Here is a 14,712-nt window from a genome sequence, read left to right as displayed (position 1 = left end):
CAGGGCGTGGCACGGGATGGGGGAAGGCACAGCGTCTGGAGATTCCAGAGTGAGACCCTTGCCGGCCAGCTGAATATCAGGAATGAGAAGAGATGGGAAGTGGAGTGTTGCACGGGCCGCCAGCCATTGCCTGCTCGACCTTGGCACACCTGCGACCCCTGGGTTGGTGACCCCCAAGCCTCTCGAGTACGCACTCGCGCAGGGGGGGTTTGGGATCAGGGTGGGCATTTTTTATTTTGAAACAACAGTTGTGGGCTCTCAGGGCTCTGGAGGCCAGCGGTCTGAAGTTGGGGCCGTGCTCCCTCGGACGTCCCAGGGAAGAACTTCCCTGACCTCCTCCAGCTTCTGATGGCTTCTGGCAGCCCCCGGTGCTCCTTGACCCACAGGCGCAGCTCTCTGACCTCTGCCCGTGTCTTCACTTGGCTTTCTCCCTCTGTGTCTTTGCCCAGCTGTCAGCGCAGAGCCCGACGTGGGGCTTGAACTCAAACCGTGAGACCATGACCTGAGCCGAAGTCAGACACTTAACCGACTGAGCCACCCAGGCACCCCAAGACCTTATTTTCAAATAAGGTCACAGTCACAGATTCCAGGGGGTTTTGGAGGCTGCAGTCGCACAGCTCGCGAACGCACACGCATGTGTGTTTCCTGGGAACTTGCCACCAGTAGTTTGATTAGACACCCCGCTTAGACTTGCAAAGGATTTGATTGGTTCGAAACCCATTATTAAGCACTTTTATGAACCACGAACTCTCACATTATCTCTGTGAGGTGGGCGATAACCTTCCCCGTTTTGTGAAACAGAAAACGATCTGATCGATCTTCAGAATCTGACAACCAAAGGGTTCCGTGGTGGCGTAAGTTCCAGGAAATATCCTTCGTCGCAGGACTGCGCGGGGCCTTTACGATGTGAGTAGGCCTCCGGGGGTCCCCGAGAACCAAGGACTTCCGTCGTGAAAGGCCAGTGCCCCACTCCTTACGGCCAGCCCCGCCGCCCAAGCCTGGGGAGCACAGTGTCACCTGCCTTGTGGCTTTGCTGGTAATTAATAAGCCTGGCTCCCGTGCCACGGTGACAGATGTGTGACAGATGTGTTCGGTCACCCATTCAGCAAATGGAGGCTGCTCTGTGCCAAGGCCAAGGCACAATGCCGAGCTCCAGGGGCATGTCTTGGTCAGGAATCGTTTAGCGGAAACAGGAGCTTGTTCAGATCAGCTTAAGCAAAGGGAAGGACTTTGTTGGAAGAGCCACGGTGGTGACCCATGGAGCCTCGGAGAAAACCTGTGTGCGGCCTCCGTGGCCTGGACCGGGAACACGCCTCTGCCCAGCCCCCTTGCTACCCAGTCCCTGTCCCCGCTTCTCTCTGAGACACTCGTTTCCTTCTGTGCCTTCTCCCTGGCTCTTGGCGGTCACCATGCACAGCTCATCAGCTGCCTCTCCACGTCACCGTTGCAAACACCTGACACCCTGGGTGTGACCGCTGGGGCACCTGCCCACGGCCGCCCCAGGGCTGCGCTCCCCGTGGGCGAGGGGCGGGCAGCAGGGGAAGCGCTTCTGCCGAGGCATTGCCCCCTCGGGGTTCCCAGCACTGGGTGGACATCGAGACTAGCCACCCCAAGCCCATCCCCCTGCCCGGACCCTCTGCCCCTGGTCCTGCTTTAACAGGTCTCAGGAGGGGCCTGAGTGTGCGTGGCCCAGAATGAGCCTCTCCGCTCTCCCGGAAAGACCACTACAAAGCCATCATCACAGGGGCACCCGGGGGGCTCAGTTGGTTAAGCGGCCAACTTGATTTCAGCTCAAGTCATGATCTCATGGTTCGTGAGTTTGAGTCCCGGGTCGGGCTCCACACTGATGGTGCAGAGTCTGCTTGGGATTCCCTCTCTCTCTCTCTTTCTCTGCTCCTTCCCCTCTCTCTCTCTCAAAAATAAACAAACTTAAAAAAAAAAAAAAAGACAAGCCCTAAAGTACAGGCTTTTAGTACTCAAAGGCAGCCTAATCATCCTTATGATTAGGATGGCGGTAATTATAAGGGCCCAGGGGTGACAATACATTTAGCCTGACACAGAAGTACTCGCGTACTCGCCCGTCTGCGTCCCTCGCGGGAACTTAGGTGCCTCTTAGCATAGGCGGGCAGGTGTAAACCCCCTGCTTGGATCAAAAATTTTGACCGCCTTAAGCCATATGAGGATCACCGCGGAAATCGAGTTAGAGCCCACTCGAATCCCGTAGCTTATGCCGTGGGACTACACGTAGGGTAAGTCAGGCGCGTGCCCCTGACTCCCAACAATCATTCCAGTCAGTTCAACAGACAGACACACAGACACACATCACATCAGGACACGGGTAACAATGGGCATGCCTACTGGTTTTTCAGGCGCCTGGAGATGTTTCTTAGCACTCTGGACTAATTTATACAGAGAAACTGGAAGTCCGTAGAGAAAGTGAAAGTGGTTAACTCGAAAGCGCGTTGGGCGTGAGTGGCCCACAGAAAAGAGTCCTGATGGGCCAAAAAGGCCCCCCCGATGGGCCAGAAAGTCCCCCTGTGTCAGTGGACGTCTCCAACTGACCCCGGCTGGGTGCCCTATAGCGTGTCTGCCAGGGTCACACCTGCTTCCAGACAGAACCGGTTCTCCAGAGAAAAAACACAGATCAGAGAAAAGGAAGAACGTTAGAGCCGGCTTACTTACCGATCGATCGGAATCAGATACGACCCGTTGACCAGAAGTCTGGTGGGCTCGGGGGAAATCTCGGTGGGACCTCCAAATGTTATGCCCGAAGTTCTGAAACCTCCCACAAAAGACCACCAGAGTCGTAAGTCAAAGCCAAGCGGCAAGGGTCGTTTATTGCAGGTTCGACCTTGGACCTCCACGCACTCGTTGCCGGTGTCGCTAAGAGGCAAGGCTGACCGATCGGGACCAACACTCTTGATAAGAGTGTGGCCGACCCATCGGGACCAACACTCTTGACAAGAGTGTGGCCGACCGATCGGACCAACACTCTTGACAAGAGTGTGGCCGACCGATCGGGACCAACACTCTTGTCAAGAGTGTGGCCCCGAACAGCCGGGGTACAGAGTTTTTAAAGCCGATCACATCGTTTTATCATTATCTGGGAACAGAACAGAGAAACAGTTTCCAGATGAGTTAGAAACAGTTGCCAGATGAGTCAGAAACAGTTATCGAATGAGGTGATTATTTTAGACTTTCTGCCGCTAAGTTGCAACCAGTGGATCTCCTTGCCCTTGTCTCTGATGCTCTTTTTTGAGGTTTTGTTTCCTTCATTGATAAAGCCTGATTCACAAGAGTGTGAAGTATGATTTACAAGAGTAAAAGCAAGGTTGTTATCTTTTGACCTTCAGTGTCAGAACAAAGTTGTTATCTTTCAAGCTAAGCGTTAGCTTTACAGTACAATTTAACCCTTACAGTGCAAGCTGATAATGGCTTTGCGGGGGGAGAAGAGGGATTGTGGGAGCGCCTGGCAGTGCAGAATGAGCAGGAAAGAGACGAGCTAAGCTCTGGGTCCAAAGAGCAGCAGGCCTTCTGAAGGCCTTTCACGTTTGTCATCGACAGCCGTGAGGTGACCAGTGTGCGGGCAGAGAGTGAACGCGGGAGAACTTTGTTTCCCACGATGGGTACCACCTGTGTGCCCCCGTGGCGCCTGTGTCCCCGTGAGAGAGAAGAGGCTGCCCCGTGTCCCCCGGCTCTGAGCACCGCCAGACGCGCCCGGCCCTGCCATCTGGGGGGGGTGACCCTCCGTCCTGCTTGGCCCAGGACTCCCGTGGTCGGCACTGGAGGTCTGTCCTTCGGGAGCCCCTTGGTCGGGGGCAGCGTGGGGCAGTGGTCACTCTGCCCGCCAGCTGGGCGTCCTGCTGGGTGTCCTGGACGGCGGAGAAAGCCGGAGGCGGGGGCCCTGCCAGCCACCCCACCCCCAGCTGCCGGGAGCTCCTGTCTGCTCAGCCGCCCTGGATGGTAGAAGGTTGTGACCCAGGCCTGAGGACCCCAGGAACACCGTGCCTGGGCAGGATGAGAAGTAAACCCAGCCCCCGACGGCGAGCAGGCAGTGGGAGCCATTGGGTGGGCAAAGCCCCTGGACGTGGTAAGGCCCCTGAAAGAATCCTGGAGCTGTTGTAACGGTCTGGCTTTGAGGCTCAGAGTGTTTCTGGATCCATCACAACCTTCAAGTCAAGGTGCCCGCCTCTTCAGGTCTAGGGACGCTCTGGTCTGTCCTGGATGTGGAGGCCCCCGCGTGGACTTCTGGGCCCTTCCCTGCAGCCCTGGACGCTCCCGGGGTCGCTCATCGAGCCTGCTTCCGAAACAAGGTCAAGTGTGGTCCAGTGGCAGGTTCGCCTCCATGGCACCTGTGGGTCTGTTCCGGCAGCTCCCGTGAGACCTGTTAAGATTCTGTACAGAATCCTCCCCCCAGAGGAGGCTCCAGCTTTGTGTCTGAGTTTATCCCATATCCTCGATGACGGGTAATGTGTGAGTACTGACCCCTCCCCACACGGCGTCCCGGGGAAGCCACACGTGTGGCCCTGCATCGCACCGGAAAGCTTTGGGGTGTCCCCACCGCTGATTCCAGAACGATGCTGCTGTTCTGTAGAGGGATCCGTCCCACGTGGTCACGTTGTCGTGGTAGGTGCGACGCGGGTCCTGCCCTGTGGTCATGTTGAGGCCCACGTATTATTCTGGTTGAGTTCAGACTTTGGGAAGCCCCAGAGTGGTCCTGCTTGGTCGGGCACCATTCTGGGTGTGCCTGACGTGTGGTCCTGGTCACGTCCCAGTGGGCCCCTGGCCCCAGTACGTGTGCCGTCCACCCTGCAACTCTGTGGGGCCCACCTCTGGCCTCTGCTCGGCCTTGTCTCTCTGGGAAGGCCCAGGGGTGGTTCAAGCTGTCAGGGCCGACCTGAGGTCTGTCTGAGCTTGGATCCGACACCATCTGAGGCTGTGGGACCATCTTAAGAGCTCCGGTGGTCCCCGGGGTCACTGTTCCTCCCTAGAAAAGGCTGATGTTGGCAGTGTTTATCCAGAACCCCAGAAACACCCAGCTCCCTTCTAGACTGCCAGCCGCGTGAGCTTGTCAGGTAGTGGGGGATAGGACATCCTGGTTCTGGAAGACTCCGGTGAGCTGGGCTGGTCCCACTGACCCCGTGGATCCTGGGACCTGAGCCAGAGCAGGTCGGTGAACCCTCCCTCGCCCAGCCCGCGCCCTAACCGCAGACCATACTGCTCCGGGATCCGGAAAGCCTGTCCCAAACCCACCCGAATGAGCCAGAAAGGAGCTGAGGGACCAGAGAGTGAGGCAGAGGCAGAGCACATGTGTCCAGACTTCTGCACCAGGAGGAGAGAAACGGGGAGCCCCTGATCTGACCGCAGCCTGTCACCAGCCTGAGAGGGAGGAACTGACCAAGAGGGGAGCTGTGCGGGGTGCTCCTTCCTGCAGCCCCGGCCAGCCGACCTCACCTTCCCTGCGGAAGGAGGCCGACAGGTGTGGGAGAGGGACCTGGGGAGGGTGGAGACCCAAGGGGCAGGGACCGACCCAGCGAGAAAGGGGCAGAGAGGTGCACGGATAGGACAATAGAGGCGGAAAAACGGAGAGAAGATCACAGAACAGCAGGGAGGTGATGGCTTCCCAGCCCCGCGAGCGACGAGGCGGGCTCCTCCTGGAACATGCCGGCGGGACGCAGCCCGGCTCCCTGTCCAGGCTGCTGCGGTGGAACCGGGCTGGGCCCCCAGACCCCCCCCCCACCCGGCACCTCTGGTGACCACCAGTCCATTCTGTACTTTTCTGGGAGTTTGGTTTGGCTTGGTTGGTTTTTTAGGTTCCACTTTTCTTTATCCGTTCATCCTTTGATGGACACCGACGTGGCTTCCGTGTCTTGCCCGCCGTACGTGACGTTGCCGTGAATGTGGGGGTGCGGGTGGGTTTTGGAATCAGTGACTTTGTCTCCTTCCGATAACTACTCAGAAGTGCAGTTGCCGGATGGTAGGGTCGTTGTTTTTCCAACCCGAGGACCCTCCACACCGTTCTCCACGGCGGCTGCACCGGTCTGCGTTCCCACCCACAGTGCTCGAGCGCTCCCTTTCTGCGCGTCCTCGCCAACACCTGTTGTTCCCTGTGTTGTTGATGTTCGCCATTCTGACAGGTGTGAGGTGGTATCTCTTTGTGGTTTTGGAAAGAGAACGAGCAGGGGAGGGGCAGAGAGAGGGAGAGAGGGAATCTTAAGTAGGGTCTGCCTGACACAGGGGACTCGATCCCACAAATGACAAGATCGTGACCTGAGCCGAAATCAAGAGTCTGACGCCTAACGGACGGAGCCCCAGGCACCCCTGTGCAGAAGCTTTTTATTGTGATAAAAATAATCACAATTCGTTTATTTATTTTTGCCTTTATTCCCGTTGCCTTTGGAGTCAGATCCAAAAACACACTGCCGAGAGTGAAGTCAAGAGCTTCATGACTACATTTTCTTCTAGGATTTTTATGGTTTCTGGTCTCACATGTAGATCTTTAATCCGTTTTGAGTTTATTTTTGTGTGTGGTGTAAGAAAGTGGTCCAGTGTCATTCTTTTGCACGTGGCCGTCCGGTTCTCCCAGCACCGTTTGGTGAAGAGGCTTCTTCTCATTGCACATTCTTGCCTCCTTTGTGGTAGATCAATTGACCGCGTGAGCATGGGTTTACTTCTCCCTTCTGTTGATTGATCCGCGTGTCCGCCTTCATGCCGATAGCGTAGTGTTGGGATCACCACAGCTTTCTAATACGGTTTGGAATCAGCCAGCGTGATGCTCCCAGCTTCCTTTTTCTCAAGACCGCTGCGGCGACTTGTGATCTTTCGTGGTTCCACACGAATTTAAGGATTGGTTGTTCCGTTTCTGCGAAAAATGGCATCGCAGTTTTGAGAGGAATTGCATTGAATCTATAGATTGCTTTGGGTATGTGGACATTTTAACAGTATTAAGTCTCCCATCCGAGAGCACGGAACGTCTTTCCATTTCCTTGTGTCGTCCTCAGTTTCTTTCTTCAGCGTTTTATACTTTCCAGAATATGGGTCTTCGCCTCTTTGGTCAGGTTTATTCCTGGGCATTTTATTATTTTTGGTGCAATTTGTAAATGGGGTTGTTTTCTTAATTTCTCTTTCTGCTGTTTTAATATCGCTGTGTAGAAATGCAACAGATTTCTGTACGTTGATTTTGTATCCTGCGACTCTGCTGAGTTCATTTATCAGTTCTAGTAATTTTTTGGTGAAGTCTTTAGTGTTTTCTATATAGAGTATTATGTTATCTGCAAATAGCGAACGTTTTATATTTTTCCGTATGAACTCGGATGCCTTTTACTTCTTTTCCTTGTGTGGTTGCTGAGGCTGAGACTTCCAACATTGTGTAGACTAAAAGTGGTGAGTGGACATCTGTCTCATTCCCGACCCTCAGGGAAAGCTGTTTTTCACCACTGAGGATGATGTTAGCTGTGGGTTTTTCACATGTGGCTTGTGTCATGTGGAGATATATTCCCTCTAACCCTGCTTTATTAAGAGTTTTTATCGTAGATGCATATTGAATTTCTTCAAGTGTTTTTTCTACATCTATTGAGATGATCATGTAATTTCTATTCCTCATTTTGCTAACATGCTCTATCACACTGATTGACTTGTGGATGTCGAACCATCCTTGCATCCCTGGAATGAATCGCACTCAGTCGCAGTACATGATCCTTTCAATGTGTTGTTCATTCAGCTTGCTAATGTTTTGTTGAGGATTTTTGTATGTATGCTCATCAAGGACATTGCCTGTGACTTTCTTTTTTCGATGGCGTCCTTGTCTGCTTTTGGCATCAGGGTAATGCTGGCTTGGGAAAATGAGTTTGGAAGCATTCACGCCTCTTCAATTCTTTGGTAAGAGTTTGAGAAGGATAGGTGTTAAATCCTCTTTGAATGTTTGGTGGAATGCACCAGTGAAGCCTTCTGGTCCCAACTTTTGCCTGTTGGGGGGTTTTGATTCCTGATTCAATCTCTTTCCTGTAACTGACCCATTCAGATTTTCTGTTTCTTCATGATTCAGTCTTAGAAGACTATGTTTCTCGTAATTTACACAATTTTCTAAGTTGTTGATTTGTTGGTGTATAATTGTTCATAGTAGTCTCTTACGATCCCTCGTATTTCTTTGGTATCAGTTGTAACTTCTCTCTTTCGAAAGTTCCTGATTTTATTTGAGTCCTCTCTCCTTTGTTCTTACTGAGTCTAGTTAAACGTTGATCAGTCTTATTTGTCTTTTCAAAGAACCAACTCTTCTTTTCATGGATCTTTGCTATTGTTTTTTTAGTCTCAATTTCGTTTATTTCTGCTCTGATCTTTATTTCCTTCCTCCTACAACTGCTGGGTTTTGTTACTCTTTTTCTAGTTCCTTTATGTGTAAAGTTAGATTCTTTACTTGAGCTTTTTCTTATTTATTGCATCGCTACGAACTTCCCTCCCAAAACTGCTTTTGCTGGATCCTGTAGATTCTGATATGTTGCATTTTCGCTTCTATTCACCTCAAGGGTTTTTTTTTTTTTTTAATTTCTTCATTGAAACATTTGTCGTTCAGCATTGTGTTTAATCTTCACACGTTTGTGGTTTTTTCCCGTTTTCTTTTTGCAAGCAATTTCCAGTTTCGTACCATTGTGGTCTGAGAAGATGCTTGACATGATTTCAGTCTTAAATTCATTGACACTTGTTTTGTGGCCTAACATATGGTCTCTCCTGGAGAATGTTCTATGTGCACTTGGCCAGAATGTGTGTTCTGCTGTTTGGGGACGGACTGTTCTGTGTAGAGCTATCAGACCCATTTGGTCTAATGTGTCCTTTAAGGCCATTGTTTCCTTGTTGATTTTCTGTCTGGATGATGTATCCATTGATGCAAGTGGGGTGTTCATGTCCCCTACCGTTAACTGCATTGCTGTGCATTTCTCTTTTTAAGTCTCTAGTATTTGCTTCATGTGTTTATGAAGCGTATGTTGCATACATAAATATTTAAAATGTTGTCTCTTCTTGCTGGATTGACCCGTTTATCATCAGTAATGCCCATCTGTGTCTGTAATCATGGGCTTTGTTTCCAAGTTTCTTCTGTCTTAGGTAAGTGTAGCTACCCCAGCTTTCTTTTGGTTTCCATTTGCATGAAGCATCTCTTTCCATCCCTTCATTTCTAGTCTGTGTGTCCTTACATCTGTCTGTCCTTACATGTTATAGAGAGCACATAGGTGGGTCTTTTTTTTTTTAATTGATTCAGCCACTCTGTGTCTTCTGATTGGAGAATTTAGTCCCTTTTTGTTTGTGGTACTTACAGATAGGTATGTACTTGTTGCCATTTTGTTCATTATTTTCTGCACATCTCATATTTCCTCTCTGTTCCTCCTTCTCTTCTTGCCCCCTTCCCTTGTGGTCTGATGCCTTTCTATAGTGTTACGTTATGTGGTTACCACGTGACCTACATACGTCAGCCTACAGACACACCTTGGAGATACTGCATGTGCGGTTCCGGACCGTGGCGATAAAGTGAATGTTGCGATAAAGCGAGTCAAATGAATTTTTTGGTTTTCCAGGGCATGTTAAGGTTACATCTACGCCGTCCTGTAGTTTATTATTTCTTGGACATGTGCGATAGCACGATGTCTGAGAAAACAATGTACTTACATAAATTTTAAAGTATTTCTAACCAATGTTAACTCTCTCCTGAGCTTTCAGTGAGTCATAATCGCAGATCCCCGTAATAAAATTAATAGTAGCGAAAGAGCTTGAAATACCGCAAGAATTACTAACAGGTGACACAGAGACCCAAAGTGAGCAAGTGTCGTTGGGAGAATGGCACCGATGGACTTGTCTGATGTGGGCTTGTCGCAGACCTGTAATATGCAAAAGTGCAAAATGCAGTAAGCAGAGCACAGTGAAATGAGGTGTGCCCGCGTGTGTGTGTGTGTGTGTGTGTGTGTGTGTGCACCCCAGTCTGGTTTAAGTAGCTAGCAATTTAAGTTTGAACACATCCTAAAACTTAACATTTTTACACCCTCTCCCCCATGTGTTAGGCTTTTCATGTCACGTTTCACATCTTTTTTATTTTTACCCCTTCCCTCGTTGTTGTGGTTGTAGTTATTTTTACTGCTTTTGCCTTTAACCTTCATTCCAGCTTTGTAAGGGATTGAGCCGCCGTCTTTACTACACGTCTACCTTTACCGTGAGATTTGTGCTCCCACGTGTGCTCTCATTCCCCGCTAGCACCCTTGCTTTTCAGCCCGAAGAAGTCCCCCGAGTGCCTCTTGCTTGGCCAGTTCCGTGGCGGTGAGCCCCTGTGGCTTGTGCTAGTGTGGAGAACGTTCTCTCCCCTCAGTTCTGAATGACAACCTTGCAGGCTGGCGTGTCCTTGGCGGAAGGTTTTTCCCTCGGCACGTCGACTATACCCCGCCACTCCCGCTGGCCTGTGAAGTTTCTGCTGAAAAATCTGTTCATAGTCTTGTGAGGTTTCCCTTGTACGTAAGAAGCTGATTTCTCTTGCTGCTTTGAGGACCCTCTTTCTCTTTAACTTCTGATGTTTCCGTCATAGTGTGTCCCGGTATGGGGCTCCTTTGGTCACCTTCCTTGGGACTCTCTGGGCTTCCCGGACCCGGATGTGTGTTTCCTCCCCCAGGTCAGGGTCGTTCACAGCCGTTATTTCTTCAAATGACTTTTCTGTCCCTTTCTCTCTTCTTCCGGGCCCCTTACTACCCAAACACTGTCCCCTGCGTGTTATCCCCTGGGTCCCTGAGCAATCTTCCTGCTGCTCTTTTCCAGTGTGTGCCTGGCTTCCAGATGACCCGGTCCTGTCTTCTGCTTCGTCCGCCGTGTTGTTGAACCCCTCGTGTGTTGTCCAGAGCTACTGTATCCTTCCCTCCGTGACTCCTGTTTGGTGCCTTCTTGTGTTTTCTCTCTGTTGAGGCTCTCACTGTGTCCCTCCGCTCTTCCCAAGATCAGTGAGCCTCTCCGGCTCAGTTACTCTGAGCCCTCTATCAGGTAAATTAGCTGTCTCAGTCTCACGAAGGTTTTTTTACTGGAGTTTCATCTTGTTCTTTCTTTGGGAACATATTCCTCTGTGTTCTCATTTTGCCTGGCTCTCCGGGTTGGTTTCCATGTATTAGGCAAAAGTCCTCTCTCCTCATCCTGAAGGGGTGGTCACGGGAAGCCTGGGGTGGGTGTCAGTCTGCTGTCTGCACGGTGCCCCGGGGAGGTGGCCTGCCAGGAACGTCTCTCCGATTGTTTCAGTCCTGTGGGGCCCAGAGCTACAAGCCCCCCGGCCACCAGAGCCACACATCCAGGGGACACCCCCGTGGAGACTGGGCACAGATCTGTGGTGGGGGCGTGGGGGCAGAACACATCAAGCCTACTTGCTGGGTTCAGTGGAGCGGGGGCCACAGCCTCCCCTCACTTCAAAAACCCCCGGGCATTCCTAACTTCGGCTGTTCTCACCCCATCACCGAGATCTCTTCTCCCAACCTTGCTGCTACTGTGAGGTCTGCTTCCCCTGGAGAAGCAGCCCCGTCCCTCCGTGCTGGCAGGGGAGGTGGAGAAGAGTGGGAAGTAGGCGGGCACAGGGACAGTTGTAGCACCCACAGTGCCCATCCCAGGGTCTTGCCTTCCCCACCAGGGCCCGGACCCCTGAGAAATGCAGCCACACCAGGCAGAATGGCTGGCACAGAGCAAGTGCTCAGGGGGCATATTGGCAGTATTATCGGGAATAGTTTTTAAAAATTTTTTGATGTTTATTTTTGAGAGGAGAGAGAGAGAGAGAGGGAGAGAGACAGAGCATGAGCAGGGGAGGGGCAGAGAGAGGGAGACACAGAATGTGAAGCAAGCTCCAGGCTCTGAGCTGTCAGCACAGAGCCCGACGCTGGGCTCGAACTCACGGACTGTGAGATCATGACCTGAGCCGAAGTCGGATGTTCACCCAACTGAGCCCCCCGGGCGCCCCTATCGTGAATATTAATAAGAGTAAGGGGACGAGGACCACAGACCGCAGGGTGCCTTGTGGAGACATCATCAGAGCCCTGGAGCGGGATGTCCCTTTCATGTGTCTGTTCATCCTTTCCTTCCTCAGCCATTTGTCAGCACTTACTCGGTACCAGACTCTGTGTGGGGCTCCAGAGTACCCAGAGGAAGGTAGCCAACCCCGGCCCCGGCCTTGAGCAGTGCACGGCCCGTGAGTCAGTCAGGCGTGAGACCCTCTGGAAGGAGGGGCCTCAGGGGGACGCCATCCTCAGTGACAGAAGGACAGGGGCCTAGCAGACACCCCCACCCGGCCAGGCCGAGATCCAGACAAGTACCTGGCGCTCTGTGTGTGTCCTGGCAGATACGGGGCCACACCTAGGCCCCCAGGCCACACCTGGGCCACACACCTGAGCGGGACAGAAGGGCGCCAGGCCAGAGCCTCCCCAGGGCCTCCCACGGGCTGTACGGGGAGACCGGGAGCCGGCCCAGGCCTGTCCTGAGCTCCAGGAAAGATGCAGAACACTCACCTCCAGCCGGGCTGTGCCCTCCTCCCCCCCGCCCAGCAGATGGGCAGGCACACGTCCATGAGGACAGAGACATAGATGGTGCACGTGTACAGGGAGATCACGGAACTCAGAGACACAGACGGCCCAGCTCGTCCACCCAGCACCGCGCCCCCCATCGCGGATGAGAGCCCGAGCAGGACAGAGGAAGGGGCCCGGCGGCCCCGAGCCGCACGGTGGGTCGGACTCCACGTCCGGTGCCCATTCTCTCCCAGGAGGCCACTTGTCCCTTAACTTGGGGCGTGCCCCTCCCAATCCTGGAGAGAACGCCGGATGACGGGGGAGCCCTGGACTGCGGCCCGGCGCCCCCCTGCGGGAGCCACATCACACCTCCCACCGCAGCCCCTCCTTGGGAGGGCGGTCACCGTGTCGCAGGCGCCTGCACACCCACGGGCCACCCCGGCCGCACCTGCCTGGGACCGGCCGCCTTCCAGGCACCACACAGCCGGCGGTTTACTGGGTCTGTCTGCGCGCGGCCTAGGCCCTCGTTCAGCCTTGCTCGGTTCTCCAGATTCCTTTCTTACTAGCATCTTCCCGGAACCTGGAGCTCACCAGCGTGGGGGCTTCGTTCTTTCCCAGCGGATTTTACTGCCCCTGTCCGCTTTGTGTCTCCGTCCCTGCCTCCCTTCTCCGTCTCCCTCCATCGCTGTCTCCACTCTGTCCCCATCCTTGTCTGTGTCCCCCGCCCCCCAGGCCCCACGTGGAGCACAGTCTGGTTCCTGAGCCGCCCGGAGTCAGGACTGGGGATGACTCAGGTGGCTGGGAGCAAGTCTACCGTCCCCTGGTGAGCACTGGCTGCTGGTCACCGGGGCCACGTGGCCGCGTAAGCCAATGTCAGGGGGGAGGCTGGCGGGCACACGGGACCGCACTGCTCTCCCGTCCCCTGGGCCGCTTACTCTGCAGCCGGGGCCGCAGAAGCATCGCCGGCCGAGAGCAGCCGTGTCCCGGAGGGGGCCTCGGGCAAGGCCCTGCTCCCTGTGACATAGGGGCGGTGTGCTTTACCCCAGGGGCTGTGGCCCAGGGAGGCCGTGCTCTCCGCTGGCTCTCCCTCCTCCAGCTGAGGCTCCCCAGGCTGCCCGCGCAGCAGGCCCTTCGGCCTCTGCCCCGAAGGCGCCCCGGGCCTGCTTGTCAGGAGACACGGTGAAGATTCTGGGCTGTGCCCGCCCCTGAGGCCCCCACGCCCAGCCCTCCACCCGCCGCTGCTCGGTCACTCAGGGTCTAGACAGGGTCTCCAAAGACGAGACGCACGGGACCCGCGTTAGGAGACTGGCCACGGCCACGCGACTTCACCCGGAGCAGGGGTGACAGAGGCGAGGCCTCACAGAGGCGGAGTACATGAGGGGTATGCTAGCCCCTCGCTGTGGAGGTGACGGGACGGCGTGGGGAGGAAGTCTCTGGGGACAGACCCTTCTCCGAGGGGCAGACAGTCGAGCATCCGCATGGCTCCAGAGGCGTCTGTGGTGGCCTGGGTTCAGGCCCGGGAGCTTCCTCGCGGCTAATTCCCTGCTGAGGGGGGTGGCGGGGGTCACGGTACCCAGGCTGGCAAGCGGCCGAGCGTTCTCTAAGCTGGGCCGATCGGGAAGAGGCCGCTGTTAGGGGAGAGGGGCCTCAGCCAAACCCCTCACTGCCCGCAGCTCTGGGGGCCCGGCTCCCGGGGCTTTGCCAACCCGGCCCCTCCCCGGGCAGGTCCACAACCCCCCCCCCCCCCACCCCAGCGGCTTGGCGGGGAAGGAGACCACTTTTGCCCTGGGAACAGGGCCTGGTCCCATCGGTGGGCCCATCCAGCTCCAGGACATCCCCCCTGGGGACCCAAGGAGACCCACCCTGTCCGTCCCCCGTTTCTGAGTTAGGACCCGAGTCTCACCCGCCTATAAGCTCCGTAGCTTTTCCGTCTCTACACCCAGCGCCAGGCCCCAGCTTGTGTGTCCTCCTGGCTTCTCTGCTTTCCAGCTGTGTGGCCTTGAGCAAGTGGCTTGAGTTCTCTGTGCCTCAGGTTCACCCCCTTGGTGAGTGTGGGACTCCGTGAGATCGTGGGGGGACAACCTGGGGGTGCTCACCGTCTCTCGAGAACCACCCGTGGCTGCCTTCCTTCTTCACCTGCTTCTCCCGGGGGGCAGGTGGGGGGCGTGCCCACCCTTCCGAATTCAGTTATTCGAGGCTGCAGCTGACAGTT

General features: G+C 54.5%; 1 protein-coding gene across 5 annotated transcripts in view; it reads left to right on the top strand.

The window, feature by feature from the left end:
* RASGRF1 (Ras protein specific guanine nucleotide releasing factor 1) overlaps positions 1 to 14,712 on the top strand; it is a 103,423-nt gene that overhangs the window by 9,914 nt on the left and 78,797 nt on the right. Inside the window, exon 1 of one of the 5 annotated variants that reach the window (XM_042940779.1) lies at positions 4,577 to 4,626. The exons of the other annotated variants lie outside the window; for them this stretch is intronic. The gene's annotated coding sequence lies outside the window, so the exon portion shown is untranslated. Of the gene's footprint in view, positions 1 to 4,576; positions 4,627 to 14,712 lie in introns of those variants that run through there. 5 annotated transcript variants of the gene reach the window in all.

The sequence above is a fragment of the Panthera leo genome, chromosome B3 (genome assembly GCF_018350215.1).
Source record: "Panthera leo isolate Ple1 chromosome B3, P.leo_Ple1_pat1.1, whole genome shotgun sequence".
Lineage (NCBI taxonomy): Eukaryota > Metazoa > Chordata > Mammalia > Carnivora > Felidae > Panthera > Panthera leo.
This window is presented reverse-complemented; position numbering and strand designations above follow the sequence as displayed.